General features: G+C 36.7%; 1 protein-coding gene across 15 annotated transcripts in view; it reads left to right on the forward strand.

The window, feature by feature from the left end:
• The window catches only part of NRXN1 (neurexin 1), a 1,146,744-nt gene that overhangs the window by 587,064 nt on the left and 542,485 nt on the right, over positions 1-17,195 (forward strand). The gene's annotated exons all lie outside the window — the stretch shown is intronic.

The raw sequence follows: 17,195 nt of genomic DNA on the forward strand, positions 1-17,195 counted from the left end.
CCCGTTTCTTATTCCTCTTTCCGCTGATCCATTCTGTGCCTCTCTGCCAGTTTTGTTCTTTCTTCCTATTCCTCCTAGATTAAATGTCATCAGTCTCTTCTGATTCTCCTATCCAGAGGCAATATTTTTTTCTCCTCTGGCTTCCTATAGAATTTTGTTTATGCTATTTGGCCATCATTTTTTCCTTATAGTTACTTATGTTTAGTCTTATCTCCCTATAAGACTGTAGACTTCTACTAGGAATAATATTCTTCTTGTGTTCTTGGTTTATAAGCCCAGTGTTTTTTATAGCGTGCTGCATGTAATTGTAATAACTCACTAAATCAAAGCGTGCTAGATACATGAATCTTGCAGAATAATTTCAAGTATATCCTCAGTGTCCAATACTACTCTCCAAGTTAGTCAATGTGGAATTCATGGACCTCAATGGTCTGACCCTAGCCTTCATGTTCATACTTATCTATTGCAGAACCTTGTCCATATGGCATATTACTGCCAATTTACTTATTCACAGTTTTCTGAACATTACACTTTCCAATTTCCTCACCATTGCTTATGACAATTTCTCCACCTGGAAAATGCGTTCATTCCACCTGGAATACATTCTTTCACTATGTCTGCTTGAAGAAATATAATTTCCTTTTCAATCTCTACTAAAACTCTTTTGTCCCATGGAAACTTCCTTTGTTTTCTGAGCTTGACATTATTTTTCTGTCTTCTGAAATTATAGGGAACAGTGTGCTGCACTACATTGTATGGTATAGCTATTTATGAAATTTCTCTTGGATGTAACCATTTGCTGAGCACTTACTATGTGCCAGTTCTGTGCTAAAAGTTTACATTCATTATAAATTTTATGTATCACCTATTAATACTTACACATTCCTCCACCATCATCACACCAGTGTGCTACACAATAATCCTTTTCTGCTTTCACCTGGTGATCCAGAATAGAATGTAACCATATTAAGCTAACTTAATGTCAGGTTGGAGAAGATGAATATGGCTATGACCACATGGAAAATAGCGAACATAATAACATTGACACATTACATTAGTATAGAAATGTTGTATGCCAAATTACAGTTCAGCTTCAACAGTGTCTGTTACCATAAGGGAAGAATATATCATAGTGCTGTTATTTTGGTGCTACAGCTTAGGAGGGTGTGGGTTCTGTTTTATTAAAAGGCTATTTTCAGAATTCTAAACTTTGCCAAGAGAAAATCTTTCTGATAGGAATTTATTGTATCTTTCATGTGAGAGTTAGAAACATTCACTGAAACAAGGATAAAATACACTTCACTGTGACTTTTTACCATGACACTTAAAAATATCTTCAGCTGGCCGGGCGCGGTGGCTCAAGCCTGTAATCCCAGCACTTTGGGAGGCCGAGACGGGCGGATCACGAGGTCAGGAGATCGCGACCATCCTGGCTAATACTGTGAAACCCCGTCTCTATTAAAAAAAAAAAAAATACAAAAAACTAGCCGGGCGAGGTGGCGGGCGCCTGTAGTCCCAGCTACTCGGGAGGCTGAGGCAGGAGAATGGCGTAAACCCAGGAGGCGGAGCTTGCAGTGAGCTGAGATCTGGCCACTGCACTCCAGCCTGGGTGACAGAGTGAGACTCCGTCTCAAAAAAAAAAAAAAAAAAATCTTCAGCTTTGTTTCTCAGCTCCTTTTGTTGTTTGAAAGAGAATCCAATATCCAGTGTCTGAGCATCAATATCTGAACTAAAGGAAGTGAATCATAACATATATTTTAAAAAACCTGAATCTGAGTAAGATTATTTCTCTCTCATTTAGAGCTTCCAGTAGTATTAAGCCATGAGGTGATTTGCTCTGGTGTCACTTAGGGCTGAATAAAATTTAGCAATTAGCTATATCCACAACCAGATACTCTTTGTGAGTGTGATGAATCTTATTAACCTTGATTTTTTTCTAAATGGAAGTCCTTAAGCTGTTTAAAGCCATTCATAAGCAATATTTACTGAAAACACCTTTAAAAAAACTATCTATGTGGAAACAGGGTCATACCTGCTTCAGGTAAATGATAAAGGATTAAAATATTGTTCATACTAAGAAAATGTAATAAAGGACAGAAAATAAAGCATAATGTATGACAGAGAAATGTAATACATCGTAGAAATGCTATCTGCTACTATTTTATGTAAACTTATCTTTGTTGTTCTTGTAATTGACATCATAAAAGTAGATGCATAAATGGAAGCATTGGTCTTTTTATATTGTTGTTGGGCAGCTGAATAATAGTTTCACTCTGTATCTATATGAGAAAAGTTGGGTGGGGAGAAACACACCAAAAAAGGGAGTGGAGTAATGCTGTATTTGAATTATCCATGTTAGTCCCTTGCACTGTTCAGCACCTTGATGATTCAACTCTCAGCAACCTTTTAGTCTGTGAATTCTGCCACCTTGGCCCCTAGAAATCAAAAAGGAAGCAGACCCAGTCAGAATGTTTTCTTTACTTATGGATTTTCCTACCAGTATGCTCTAATTTTTCTGGCTTCATTAAAACTCTGTCTGTGTAGACCTTAATTTGGCTCAAATGTTAGCACTGCTCATCATCGATCTTATAGGTAAATATGGAGGTGGTTTTCAGTGTTGGCCTTACTGTGGTAACACTATGCTATCTCACCAGAGCCCAGCTAACTAGAGCTGCATTCAGAGGAGGTTTTGCTAGTCACCTTGACTAACCATTCTCAAGGAAAGACAATGGTTTTAGTTATCACTAGATGCTATTCAAATAGATCTATGACCATAGTCTTATCTGAATTTTTTTTTCCATGTAAATGTATTATATCCATGTTTATCATGTTACTTCCATCTATAGCAACACAACAGGTACAGAATCAAGGCAGGGTGGGGATACTGCTTTAATCAGAGGTGCTAACTTTTGAAACTTGAAGCCATTAAGTTTAATTTTACTTTTTATATAGATTTTACTTCTGTAAAAATGATGTACCAAAAGCCTGTGTGAACAAACTGAAGATAAATCACAGTGAATTATCAGAACCATGCAAAATACCAAATAAGTACAAATACTAAATAACTTAGTATGACAGATTGAATAAAGAAAATGTGATACATATACACCATAGAGTACTATGCAAACATAAAAAGAAATGAGATCATGTCTTTTGTGGGATAATGTATGGAGCTGGAGGCTATTATCCCTAGCAAATGAATGTAGGAACAGAAAACCGAATACAACATGTTCTCACTTGTAAGTGGGAGCTAAACTATGTGAAGTCATGGACGCAAGGAAGGGGGCAGCAGACGCTGCAGTCAACTTGAGGGTGGAGTGGGAAGAAGGAGAGAAGCAGAAAAAATAATTATTAGCTACTAGGCTTAATACCTGGGTGATGAAATAATCTGTACAACAAACTCATGTGATGCAAGTTTACCTATATAACAAACTTTCACATGTACCTCTAGACCTAAATTAAAAGTTAAAAAAAAAAAAAAGAAGTATCATTTTATTAATCAGGAAGATATTTAAAGAGAGTAAACTGTTCAATACTTCTCCCACTTTATGAAATCAAATTATCATGAGTATTTTTAAAGTATAGGATTAAACATAATTAGCTTATAATTTATGAAATCTTTTATTTTAAAATAATATAGTTATGATTGGATTTGGAAAGAAGTGTTAGATCAGGCCTAGGTTGTTTCTATACTTTGTTGCTGTGGATATGCCTAACTAGTGCATAAAAAGAACTACAAAAAATTTATGTAGATTACATCAACATATTTCAATGCTAATATAATAATTAATATGTATTATATGCATGCCATTTATATTTTATAAGCTTTACCTTATTTTTCTCCAAAAATATCTGATTACTTTAAATGTAAAAAGAAGAATACTGAAGCATAAATAGATTTTTAAAAAAATTATGCCGGGCGTGGTGGCTCATGCCTGTAATCCCAGCACTTTGGGAAGCTGAGGCAGGCGGTTCACAAGTCCAGGAGTTCGAGACCACCCTAGCCAATATGGTGAAACACTGTCTCTACTAAAAATACAAAAAAATTAGCCAGGCGTCCTGGTGCATGCCTGTAATTCCAGCTACTCAGGAGGCTGAAGGAGCAGAATCTCCTGAACCTGAGAGGCGGAGGTTGCAGTGAGCCATTGCGCCATTGCACTCCAGCCTGAGCAAGGAGAACGAAACCCTGTGTCAAAAAAAAAAAAAAAAAAATTATGGATACATGATAGTTGTACATATTTAGGGGGTACATGTGGTATTTTAATATAAGCACCCAATATGTAATGATCAAATCTGGGTAATTGGGTATCCATCATTTAAAATATTTATCACTTATTTTTGTTGGGAATGTTCCAATTCTACTCTTCTAGCTATTTTGAAATATGCAATAAAATATTGTTAACTATATTTGCCATATTGTGCTATCCAACACTAGCTCTTATTTCTTCTACTTATCTGTATATTTCTATACATCAACCAACCCCTCTTCATCCTGTTCACCTTTCTACCCTTTATGGCTTCTGGTTACCACCTATTCTACTCTATGCACTGCTTCCAGAAGATCAATTTTACTAGCTTGCGCATATGAGTGAGAACATGTGATATCTGTCTTTCTGGGCCTGGCTTGTTTTACTTAACATAATGACCTCCAGTTCAAGTCATATTGGGATATATATACCATTTTTTTTCTTTATCCATTTGTCCATGGATTCTTAGATTGATTTCTTATCTTGGTTATTTGTGCATAGTGCTGCTGTAAACATGGGAATGCAATTATCTCTTCAATATACTGATTTCCTTTCTTTTGGATATATACTCGGCAGTGAGATTGCTGGATTACATGGTGGTTAATGTGTTTGATTTTTTGAGGGACCGCAAAGCTATTCTCCATAACGGTTGTATTAATTCACATTTCCACCAGCAGTGTACAAGCATTCCTCTTTTTCCACATTTTTGCCAGCATGTGTTATTTTATGTCTTTTTTATAATAGCCATATTAACTGGAGTGAGATGATATCTCATTGTGATTTTGATTTTAATGTCTCAATGTGATTTTTGCATTTCTCTGATGATTAGTGATGTCAAGCTTTTTTTATATTCCTGTTGACTATTTATATGCCTTCTTTTGAGGAATGTCTTCTTTTGCCCATTTTAAAAATTAAATTATTTGTTACAATTATTTTATAATTGAATTGTTTGAGTTCTTTATGTATTCTGGTTATTAATTTGTATTTGGATTAATGGTCTGCAAATATTTTCTCCAATTCTTTAGATTGTCTCTTCTCTTTGCTGATTGTGAGGCATGAATATTTTAAATAACTTCTTGGGGGTGAAATGGTTAGTAATTGGCACAAACAGAACTTGAATATATCTGTCTTCAAGGTCATATTCTTTTTTGCACCCACAATCTCTATTAAAGAGGGATAGATTCAATAATAATGCAGTTGAAATTTCCCAGCTGCAAAATTCCCTAGAGAAGTTAGTAATAAGTGTGCTTTAACACTGTGTAACATTTTTCCATGCTTTTCTGATTCTTAATTCTTAGATGTAAATTTAAACCTTATGCTCTTCCCCTCAACTGCTCGGTTGGCACTTCTAAAGATGAGTTAAAAGTTCAGAGTAAGCTGTCAAAAGCATATTGTCATTAACTTCCAGTTCTGTTATTAAAAAGTACTGATTATGAAAGAGAGATGGGAATTTTCTGTGATTTTTCCATGACAGCCTTTCCGAGTTTCGCAAAAATAATAATCTAACATTTGATAATGAAACCAGACAAAACACTTCCCAAAGTACTTTTGTGTGAATCAGATTCACAATGTGTACAGTGGGAAATCAACGGTTAAGATTCAGAATTGTATGGCCGGGCGCGGTGGCTCAAGCCTGTAATCCCAGCACTTTGGGAGGCCGAGACGGGCGGATCACGAGGTCAGGAGATCGAGGCCATCCTGGCTAACATGGTGAAACCCCATCTCTACTAAAAATACAAAAAAAAACTAGCCGGGCCAGGTGGTGGGCGCCTGTAGTCCCAGCTACTCGGGAGGCTGCGGCAGGAGAATTGGCATAAACCCGAGAGGCGGAGCTTGCAGTGAGCTGAGATCCGGCCACTGCACTCCAGTCCGGGTGACAGAGTGAGACTCCGCCTCAAAAAAAAAAAAAAGATTCAGAATTGTGTTGACCAATGAATATGTGCCAAATGATTTATTATGTTAATTATACCTGAGTATATTCTTTATACAGTTGTTGAGGGAGAAAGAAAAAAAGACTAAGTCAGAGGTTAGCAGTGTGGCCTATGATGGTCTTTGGTAGATACACAGAGAAATACAAGAGGATGTATGAAGCCCAGTGTATTAAAAGTTAATACAAGATTAATAGTAAAGACCAAGGGACCCTCTTTTTTTTTTTTTTTTTTTTTTTTGAGACGGAATCTCGCTCTGTAGCCCGGGCTGGAGTGCAGTGGCCGGATCTCAGCTCACTGCAAGCTCCGCCTTCCGGGTTCACGACATTCTCCTGCCTCAGCCTCCCAAGTAGCTGGGACTACAGGCGCCCGCCCCCTCGCCCGGCTAGTTTTTTAGTATTTTTTAGTAGAGATGGGGTTTCACCGTGTTAGCCAGGATGGTCTCGATCTCCTGACCTCGTGATCCGCCCGTCTCGGCCTCCCAAAGTGCTGGGATTACAGGCTTGAGCCACCGCGCCCGGCCAGGACCCTCATTTTTGTAGGGAAGGGAAAAAAAAAACCTGGGGAAACATGTAGAGTCCAGAAAAAAGGTCAAGATAAAAATAACATTGTACTTGCATTAAGGAATAATTCAAGTCATAAGGGAAAAAATATTACTGTGAAGGAAATGCACCTTGCCCAGGGATCCCTTTTGCTTCCCTGAACAAAGCATTCTGTGTCTTTAATGAGATTTACTGTGCCAATTAAAAAGTATAGAATTCTTATATGGGGAAGAATTATGGCCTTCTCTATAGTTCTGTGATGTTATACATTTTTTACCTCTTTTGTAGCATTCTATAGCAGCATAAAGCACAAGGGTGATCTGTTAGCTCTGAGTATTATAGATTGTGTTATTTTAATGACCCTAATGACCTAAATTCACATCTCTCAGAAAAAGGCACATAGAGTATGAGGCTTAATCTCCCCAGTATTTGGTGAGATAGGAAGGTACCAAGGCATTTCTTAACTTGAAATGATTTCGGAATGGAACAAGTTTCATAAAAGGTTCAGCTACCATGGAAGAATTTTTTTTAAAAAATGGGTCTTGAACAAGGAGGAGGCTGTATTTGAAGGAGACAGTGGAAACTGTTCGCGTAGGTGCGAACACTTCTTATAAATATATAACATATGACCCTCTAGGGAGAGAAACAGATGGAATATGTAGCAGAAGATATAAAGTACACATTTTTTTCTTGGTTTCTTCATTCCAGTGGTACAGTGTATATTTTGATATTTGGCAGTTCTATTTGGAAGCTTTCAAAGAAGGCCTCATCTGGATTCTAGCAGTTCAGCGCACTGCTGACACTGTGAAGAGTTCTAGGTAGAAGCAGGCTGTTGAATTCGCTTGCAAAGCTCCTCCAGGTCATGACATAATGCCTAAATATCCCTGCCATGATTTCGTCAAATCTTTGATGAGTGCCCAACTTCAAGGAATCCAGAACCGAGGATCCAGATTCGTGTAGTCATTGCACAGTCGGAGTAAGGCAGTGTTGCTGAAACTGTGGGGTCCATCTTTGTTGACATCAATTCTGAATCTGCTGTCCCAGGTCCTATTCAGGGGGAGTGCTCCATTTTACTAAATTAAAAACAGAAAAGTGTCAGAGAAATACCATTTCCTCTCAGCCGCAGGAGACATCACAGAAGTAATTAAACTGGATTTTGGTGTGTCAGGCACATTTCTTTTATTGACAGTGACAGTAATTCTGTAAATCAAAACCTGGAAGCATTTTCAGTGTGTTGAAGTGCTAAAGATAAAACTTAAGGATTTTAAAATTAAATCTCATGAAACTAAAATTAATCTATGGAGTGCAGTATGAGAGGCTGCTGCCTGAGTTCTGAATGCAACCTCTCTTTTGAAATTCAGTACCTATGGTATCTGAGTCCCTGAAAGCTATGGCCATGTAAAGGTAAATGGAGTAGGTCTTCAGTATTATCTCTAATTTATGGTTTTGAGGACTCCAGGAAAATTCTGTCTCCACTATCTCAATATTTCCTTTTCTAGTGTTGTCAATAGGTTTTGTTAACATGCAGTTTTTCTGGCATTCTTTCATTGTTTCCACATTTAAGGTCCTCCACAATCTTATGCAACAACTCTACAGCGTGCTTTATTCTTCACGTGCTCTGGCATCAACTCTTTGATTCAGAGATGTATAGAGACACACTGGTGTAGTCAATACATTTTCGTTGTGCCTTCATCCCTGTTAAATGATACCCTCATTTGGATTGTCCTCTTCCTTCCCTCCTTCCACTGTACGTAAGAAAATTCAGCCTATGGAAATGATCCAGCTCACATCAAGTTCATCCAGAGTAGTGCAGTCTTTGATTACTTGATGGTTCTTCTGCTTCTGAACCCAAATATTTACTGTCTAGAGTTGTCTTTTTATGTGTGTATGCCTTTATTTCTCATCTGTAGTTTATTATCTCATTCTTCTATTTTTGATATTATTTCTTATAGCACTTATTAAATACTCAGTAATATTTGAAGATTGGTGTCTTGGAGCCTCCAATAATTAACTCTGTGTGTGTGTGTGTGTGTGTGTATGTTTACCTTTGCCCATTTCTACAGTTCTTTTAAGAAAATATGTACATGTCATATCACATCTGGCAGGAGTGATTTATTATGCTTTATCATATTAATGAAATACATTTTTCATTATCTTTATTCCTGATAGTAAAGACCCGGTGAAATTAGAGTCTTATGTAACTGAAAACAAAATGCTTTGAGTAAAGATTCTGTGTGTGTATATAGGAAAAGCTTGTATGTGAGTGTGTGTATGTGTGTATGTTCATGAGCATGTATGCATACCATGGGAGATGATAGATTTAGCAAACATTTTCTATTTTCTTCACATTCCACGGCAGCAGCCCTGATTTATATATTATCATATTGATTATTTTTGTTAATTTTGTTTTTTGAGATGGAGTCTCACTCTGTCGCCCAGGCTGGAGGTCAGTGGCATGATTTTGGCTCGCCACAGTATCTGCCTCCCAAGTTCAAGCGATTCTCATGCCTCAGCCTCCCAAGGAGCTGGGATTACAGGCATGTGCCACTATGCCTGGCTACTTTTTGTATTTTTAGGAGAGATGAGGTTTCACCATGTTGCCCAGGCTAGTTTTGAACTCCTGATCTCAAGTGATCTGCCTGCCTCGGCCTCTCAAAGTGCTGGAATTATAGGCTTGAGCCACCACACCTGGCCCGTATATTATCATATTAATTTTGACAACTGCTGGGATCTGTTGTCATTCAAGATAACTATTTTTTCTTCATTTTACTTTTTTCCCACTACTTAGCTGATACAACAGGAATCATCAGATCATTGTGAAAGTGCTACAATACTTATTTGATCGTTTTTATGTAAGCTTTAAGATTTGACAGTCTTGGAGTATTTTTCTACCAATAACATAAGCTCTCTGGGGATAATAATGCCATTTCTCTTCTAGTAGCATATCACTTCTGTGTCCTTGAAGAATTGTCTAAGTGTTTCCCTTGCAGAAGCCACAGGAGACCCAAAAGTCCATTTGATGTGGTATAGTTGGAATTGAAAATATTCTTGGTGATTTTTCTTTCCATATTAAACATGCAAAAGATAGCATTTATATATGCAACTGTACCAAGAACAAGAAACTTAGTTTGCCTAATTGTTTTGGTTCAATATTTTTGGAGAATATACCTGAAATCAGCTTAATATGTGATGAGTATAGTGACAACATCAGAAACAGAACAAATTGGTTGTTGGAGGAGTTAAGAAAAAAAGTTTAAATAATAAATTCCAGGAATACTGGAATTTGTCTACCTGAATCAAAAAGAAGGTAGTTAGACTAATAAGAGATAGTTTGACTAGATTAATATTTCCCAAACGGAATTACTGGGTCAGCATTGTCAACATTGCCTGTGAATCTATCAGAAATACATATTCTCAGATCTCACCCCAGACCTCCTGAACCAGGAACTCTGGGAGGTAGAGCTCACAAATCTGTTTTAAGAGCCTCCGTGTGATTCTAATATACCCTCACATTGGAGGACTATTAGACTGTTTGATTATCTTTAAAGCCCTTTGTTTAGTTCTTTGCTTTCCAGATAATGAAAGACTTTAATAGAATAAAAGTTGTTCCCAAAGAAATTTTGTAAATAGAACATCATGACTACATTTACGAGAGGGTTTTTATACTATCTTGGATATTTAATATATGGTGATTTGAAAAGAATACAAAATTTCATTTTGATTGTCACCCTCCCCCATTGGCTGGCAATCTTGAAAATGTTTGAAAAGTTCCTGTTCACATTATTCATGCTATGAAAAAGCTATTTCAAGGCAAAATTTTCGCTCCAGTATGAGAATGACCAAATCCAAGTGCACATTTCTCTATTATTATTCTTTTGGGTTCTTTGGAATAACAGCCTGATAATTTACATAGATGGAGAATTAAAGTTTCATTCTTGTCTGTAAAGAGATTTAAACGTAGAAAAAACTTGAATCAACAAAACCACTGTCAAAATTGCCATTTATATTAGGTATATATTCTTCACATGGCATTCTTTTTCATTGCCTAAAACATTCCCCATGTTTGCATATTCTTACCACTTGCTAAACAAATTGACCGCAGTTTACCAGCAATTCCAAACACAGTTTCCCATCTGGTTAGCAGCCTGTATTAGTAAGATCTTCATATTTATTTCTTTTTAGATCACATAGGGTTTACATGCAAAGATTCTTTGTCTGTAATCCCAGTGTGTGACCTTGAGCAAGTCACTTCAGCTGTGTGGGCCCCAGTTTCCTCATTATAAAATAAGGGATTTGGTTTGCCTTGTCTTTAAGGTATGTAGAGCTAAGAGTCTGTGATTCATTGTCGCTATATTCTTTCCCTTCTTTTTCCTCAACCCTCAGACCTATTTTTACTCATGTTTAAGGCTCTTCTAGGACGCAGCCTACAGCTCAGCCACAGTACACGAATCTTAAGCTATACTTTAGCCAAAGACCTTTCCTGCCAAATCCTATAAAAAGGAAGAACTTGGAAAAAGAAATCTGATTAATGGGATGTCTTCCTCTTTTCGGAAAGGAAACTTTGAATTAATCCTGCAACACAGGGCAAAGACTTAAACTATTATTTTTCTTTCATGTTTGTATAGCTATTTATAACTTCTTTCAGATATCTATTTACATCAACTTTAAGTTGAAATATTTTGCCAATGCAGAGATCATGCCTGTGTACTTGCTTAGCTAAATGCTAAGTGTAATTATTACTGGTATGTAAATAAATGCTTTTTCATAATTAAAAAACAGTAATATAATTACATATGTGTAAGTAGTAAGACGGGAATACTACTACTAACTAAACATCAGCAATAAACTAGGATTTTATATATTAAAGATATTTCTCCTCATAACATTCTTGCATAATAAAAATTGTGACATTGATTTTACAAAAACTGTACCTAAGGCGTATGCCTGTGTTCTTGTGTTAATAAGAATTAGAACTCATTTCAAATTCCATTTTCTGCCCTCCACAGATCGTGTTATGAAATATCTCAGTATTGAATAAAATAGCTAGGTTGAGAAGAGCCATGTGCATTCTTCTCTTTCAAATGTTTTAAAATGTATAAAAGATAGATTAATATATGTTGATTTATTTAACATAAGAAATTGCAAAAATGAGGAAGAACTGATGCAGAGCAAGATGAGTACTATTTTCCCTTCTAAATTGCTCATCTGCAGGTCTGCCTCCTATACATGTTAGTACATGTGACTAACAACCTAATGAAACTTTAGAAGAGCTATACCTTCAAAAAGAATAGCTTTGTATACTTCAGTGAATAAGCAGACTTTAAAAATGATGGTTTTATGAAATAGAAAATGGAGCATTCCAAATAACCAGGAAAATATTTATACTCTTTATTTCAGAAAGTATAAATTCAAAATGTCGTTGAACAAAATATTGTGAAATAGGCCAGGCATGGTGCCTCATGCCTGTAATTCCAGCACTTTAGGAGGCCAAACTGGGCAGATCGCTTGAGCCTGGGAGTTCCAGACCAGCCTGGTCAACATGGCAAAGCCCTGTCTCTACAAAAAATGCAAAAATATTAGCTGGGTGTGGTGGCACGCACCTGTAGTCCCAGCTACCTAGGAGGCAGAGGTAGGAGGATTCCTTGAACCCAGGAGGTGGAGTTTTGATCATGCCACTGCTTTCAACAGAGGGAGACCCTGTCTCAAACAACAACAAAATATTGTGAAATTATAAGCATGTTACTTCTTCTAGTTAGCAGGGTTCTAGTCAACAGTTTCAGTGTGTAAAGGAAAAAAGAGAATCTTTGCTAGTGAAAGTAACCTTTCATGAGGTTCTCTCTCCTGCCTATAATTTCTATACTTGTGAAAAGATTTTTTTTTGTGCTAAAAGCTACTATGATTAAATTTTAGTGAATTCTTTCTCTCTGACTGATACCTGCACTGTGTGTGACTTTAATACTTCTGCTTCTGGCCTAAAACACTGTTGGAGGAAAATGAGAAACAGCGTGAAAGCATCGTTTCACTTTACAAGGAGAACTTGGAGAAAGAGAAAGGCCTTGTGCGTCATTTTGCTCTGTATATTAGGAACATATCTACATGGTAAATTACCTGACTGAGACTATTATTAATTGATCAGTTACTATGTACAAAACATAATGAGAAATACAGAAAGTGGAGTGATTGGGTCCCTGCCTCAAGTAAGTCTTCATTTTCGTTGGGGAAATTATTTCCAAGACCCAGGATAGAAGGGATATATCTATATCTATATCTATATCTATACAGAAAACAGAATCTCTCTCTCTCTCTCTCTCTCTCTCTCTCTCTCTCTCTCTCTATATATATATATATATATATATATATATTTTCTGTTTTGTTCCATGACCTATCACAAGTGCTTCCAACCATGCCTGGTGCTTAATATATACTCAGTAAATATTTATAGAATGAAGTAAATATACTATTTATAAGATAACTAACAATTTAAGTGCTCATTGTGTGCTACAAATTATTGCTGTGTGCATTCAAAAGAGAGGAAAGGCACAATTGTGTTCTGGCTAAGTAGAAATGAGCGATGGAAGTGAGATGGACCTTAATTGGGAAGACAGAAGCAGGAAGAGCAATCCACACAAGGGAGATAGTGTGAGCAAAGGTGAATCTATATATAAAGTGTTCACAGAGCAAAACACATCCCTTGAGAACTTTCTGTAACAATAGGTGGTTTGCTACACTCTCTGTATACAGAAGTAAATGGAGGAGGCTTCAGGTGCCGTAGAAAAAACAGACTTTGGAGTCAAAGAGATCCAGAATTTCATTCTGACTGCCACATGGCATCTGTGTGGCCATAGACAAGTTGATTAACATATCTGAGAGTCAGTTTCTTCATCTGTAAAATGGAAACGCAATTACAGATCTTGAAGGGTTGATTTGAGAATTGAAGATGATGTATAATAAGATCCTCGTTGTTCCCCAAAACTAATAGGAATTACACAGTTGGTAGCTATTGAGATGCTGCCTTTGCCTTTGCTTTCAAGGATCTCATACACAAGAGGAAATGCCTGATATGTACGGATCATTATGGGACAATTTATGAAGTAATTTAATAACTTGCCTTTCAAAATGTAGTGGCATATACCCATGTAACAAACCTGCACATGCACTCCCGTATTTAAAATAATAGTTGAAATTTAATGTCGTCAGAGAACCAGGAGCATCAGCAGCACCTGCAAGCTTACTAAAGATGCAAACTCACAGACCTTCCCTCCCCCACACACCTACTGACTCTGAATTGCTTTTAACAAGATCCCAGATGATTCATATGCACACGGAAGTGTAAGAAGCACTGCTCTAATAGAAGCATGTAAAAAGGGCAAAGGAAGGAGTGACTAAGTCGACTTAAGGAAAGGAGGGAAGACTTCTCTTAGAAAGTGATATTTAGAAAAATTCAGAAAGAAATATTGTCGTCTTTTGGATTAACTTGTTTAGTAAATCTGAATATCCAATTTGAAAAATTCTGTCTAGATTCACTTTCTTGACTTCACCATTTTTACATTACATTTACTTTTTGGTAATCTCCACTGGTTTAGCAGGCTAAATGCATGCCAAGGCAACAATTTTATACAAGTGAAGACAATTCCTGCATTCCTGCGAATATGCATTAGAAGTAGTATGCTCTAAAATCAAAGATTTATTGTGAATTTGACCATAAAAGGTCTGAATTCACCAGCCAATTTGGGATGCAGATATTTCATTAGATGATCTAGTTTAATCAGGAAGATCTTGTCAAACTATGCTTCTTTCTGGGCAAGTAATAGTGTGAGAGTCAGTCATTTGGCATTCATGAAAAAATAAATATCAGGGCCGGGCGCGGTGGCTCAAGCCTGTAATCCCAGCACTTTGGGAGGCCGAGACGGGTGGATCAGGAGGTCAGGAGATCGAGACCATCCTGGCTAACACCGTGAAACCCGGTCTCTACTAAAAAAAAAAATACAAAAAACTAGCTGGGCGAGGTGGCGGGCGCCTGTAGTCCCAGCTACTCGGGAGGCTGAGGCAGGAGAATGGCGTAAACCTGGGAGGCGGAGCTTGCAGTGAGCTGAGATCCGGCCACTGCACTCCAGCCTGGGCGATAGAGCGAAACTCCATCTCAAAAAAAAAAAAAAAAAAAAAAGAAAAAATAACAAGCTTTCCATAGGCTGCTCCTGAAGGCCCCTTTGGTTTAACATAGTTTCTTTCTTTTTTTATTTTATTTTATTTTGTTTTATTTTATTTTGTGTTAGAATTGCTCTATTTTATGTGGAGCCACGTGCTTCTGTTCACTGAGTTGGCAGGTGGCTCCAATCCTGTAATTATGATCTGGATTGTCGGCTGCCAAAGCACAAAAGGAAACTGTAGTAATCCACTCCAGTGTTCTTTAGTGAATTGTTGCATAGGCTTTTTAGTGTATCACTGCACATAAATCTCACAGTAGCAATAAAACTATTAGGATAGTAAAAGATATGCATTTTAATTTTAGTAAAAAGTGTCATAAAAATCAATTAACCACACTTTCCCAAATAGCAGTTCACTCTGGGAAGCTCAGGGTTTCCTAGTCTGAAATTACATGTTCCTTTCAGGTTTCCTAGTGACCACCACTAATGCTTTAATCATTACACCTACTCCTCATTGTGCAACATTATCATCTCCCAGGGTCCCTTTGTTTCCTTATCTTTCTGCACGTTTTTTTTTTTTTTTTTTTTTTTCCTGTTTTTCTACTTGTAGCTTTGTAGAACATTTCCAATACAATAGAGTCAGGTTTGGTTTTGCCGTTCTATTCTTTAATTGAAGGGAGAAAGTGAGATGAATAGCATAAGCAATCCACATAAAGTTAGGCATTATAATTACCCAGGAACTGAGGAAAATGTTCTTTGGTGGTGTATCCACAGCTAATGAGGAAAGAACAGAGTTTTTATTAATATTAGATGATAAGAGAATCTGACTAACCCCTGCTTTGCTAATCTATAAAAGTGAACATTCATTCTATATTTTTAGATTGTTCACCTTCCCCTCAAAAGTAGTTTAATAGCACAGAGTAGAGAAAGGTCTCCTGGTGTTCAGATTTTATTACTTTCACTGACTAAAGTGCAGTACATTTCCTAGTATAATTACACCCCAGTTGTCACAATAAATGAACACAGTATATTTTATGATACACTTTACTTGCTTATTATCATGTTTGTTCACACATCTCTCAGACTTAATAACCCATGGGGGGCTTCTACCATCATTGGTGAATGGAAATTAGTGAAGTTCTCTATTTCATTTGTGGTGAGATTTTTATTTCAACTGAAGAAGCCATAAGCAGGATAGGTAGTACATTTAGGGAATTTATATATATATACACACACACACACACACACACACATATACACACACACACATACACACACACACACATATATATATATGTATCTGTATAATGTTCCCCTGCTTACTATGTGATTTTTAAAAATCCAGGAATCTCCCAGCACTCACACAGGTGAATATTAGCTAAATGAATTTTTAATAGAAACCAAGTGAGATTTCTGATTATTTCTAAAAATAAAAACAAAGAAAATCCTGGATGTAAACAGAGCTATCTTTTGAAATATATATAATACATATTTATTATTATATATAAATATATTATATATTAATATATATTTATTATTGTATATAAATATATCATATATTTGTATATATTCAAATTTGATTTCAGATCGACCTTTTCTGGGACAGAATTCCTTTTTTTTTTTTTTTTTTTTTGAGACAGAGTCTCACTCTGTCACCCTGGCTGGATTGTCACAATCTGAGCTCACTGCAACCTCTGCCTCTCAGGTTCAAGCGATTCTTGTGCCTCAGCCTCCCAAGTAGCTGGAATTACAGGTGTGTGCCACCACACCTGGCTAACTTTTGTATTTTTATTAACAGTAGGGGTGGGGTTTCACCATGTTGGCCGGGCTGGTCTCAAAATTCTGACCTCCAGTGATCTGCCCACCTTGTCTTCCCAAAGTGCTGAGATTACAGGCATGAGCCACCATGCCCAGCCAGCATTGCTTTTTAAATTTGTGGAAGGGCCAAAAAAAAAAAGGTCTAAATTTCTATTTAGTTTGATTGGTTTGGGGTCAGAATATCAGAATGCAATCATATTGGCATGGATATTTGAGGGATTGTCCATTCTGCTCACTACATGACAGTTGCAGTCATTATTAGAGAGATCTAAAATGTAGCAATATGGTAAAGAGATAATTTTATTTAACAGGAAGATAATGTATTGCATTACGTGAATTGCCTGATATTATAATACACTTTTGTAAATATGCAGGGCACTTTCCTTCAAATCAGACAAGGCACAATTACTTAGGCTTGGCCATTGAATAAGTACTTAACATCTAAATTTTTTGGCAGGTTTAAATCATTTTGGTCTAATTATAAAAATAATACATACTTGTAGAACAATTAAAATA

The sequence above is a fragment of the Trachypithecus francoisi genome, unplaced genomic scaffold (assembly GCF_009764315.1).
Source record: "Trachypithecus francoisi isolate TF-2019V2 unplaced genomic scaffold, Tfra_2.0 Lachesis_group17, whole genome shotgun sequence".
Taxonomy (NCBI): domain Eukaryota; kingdom Metazoa; phylum Chordata; class Mammalia; order Primates; family Cercopithecidae; genus Trachypithecus; species Trachypithecus francoisi.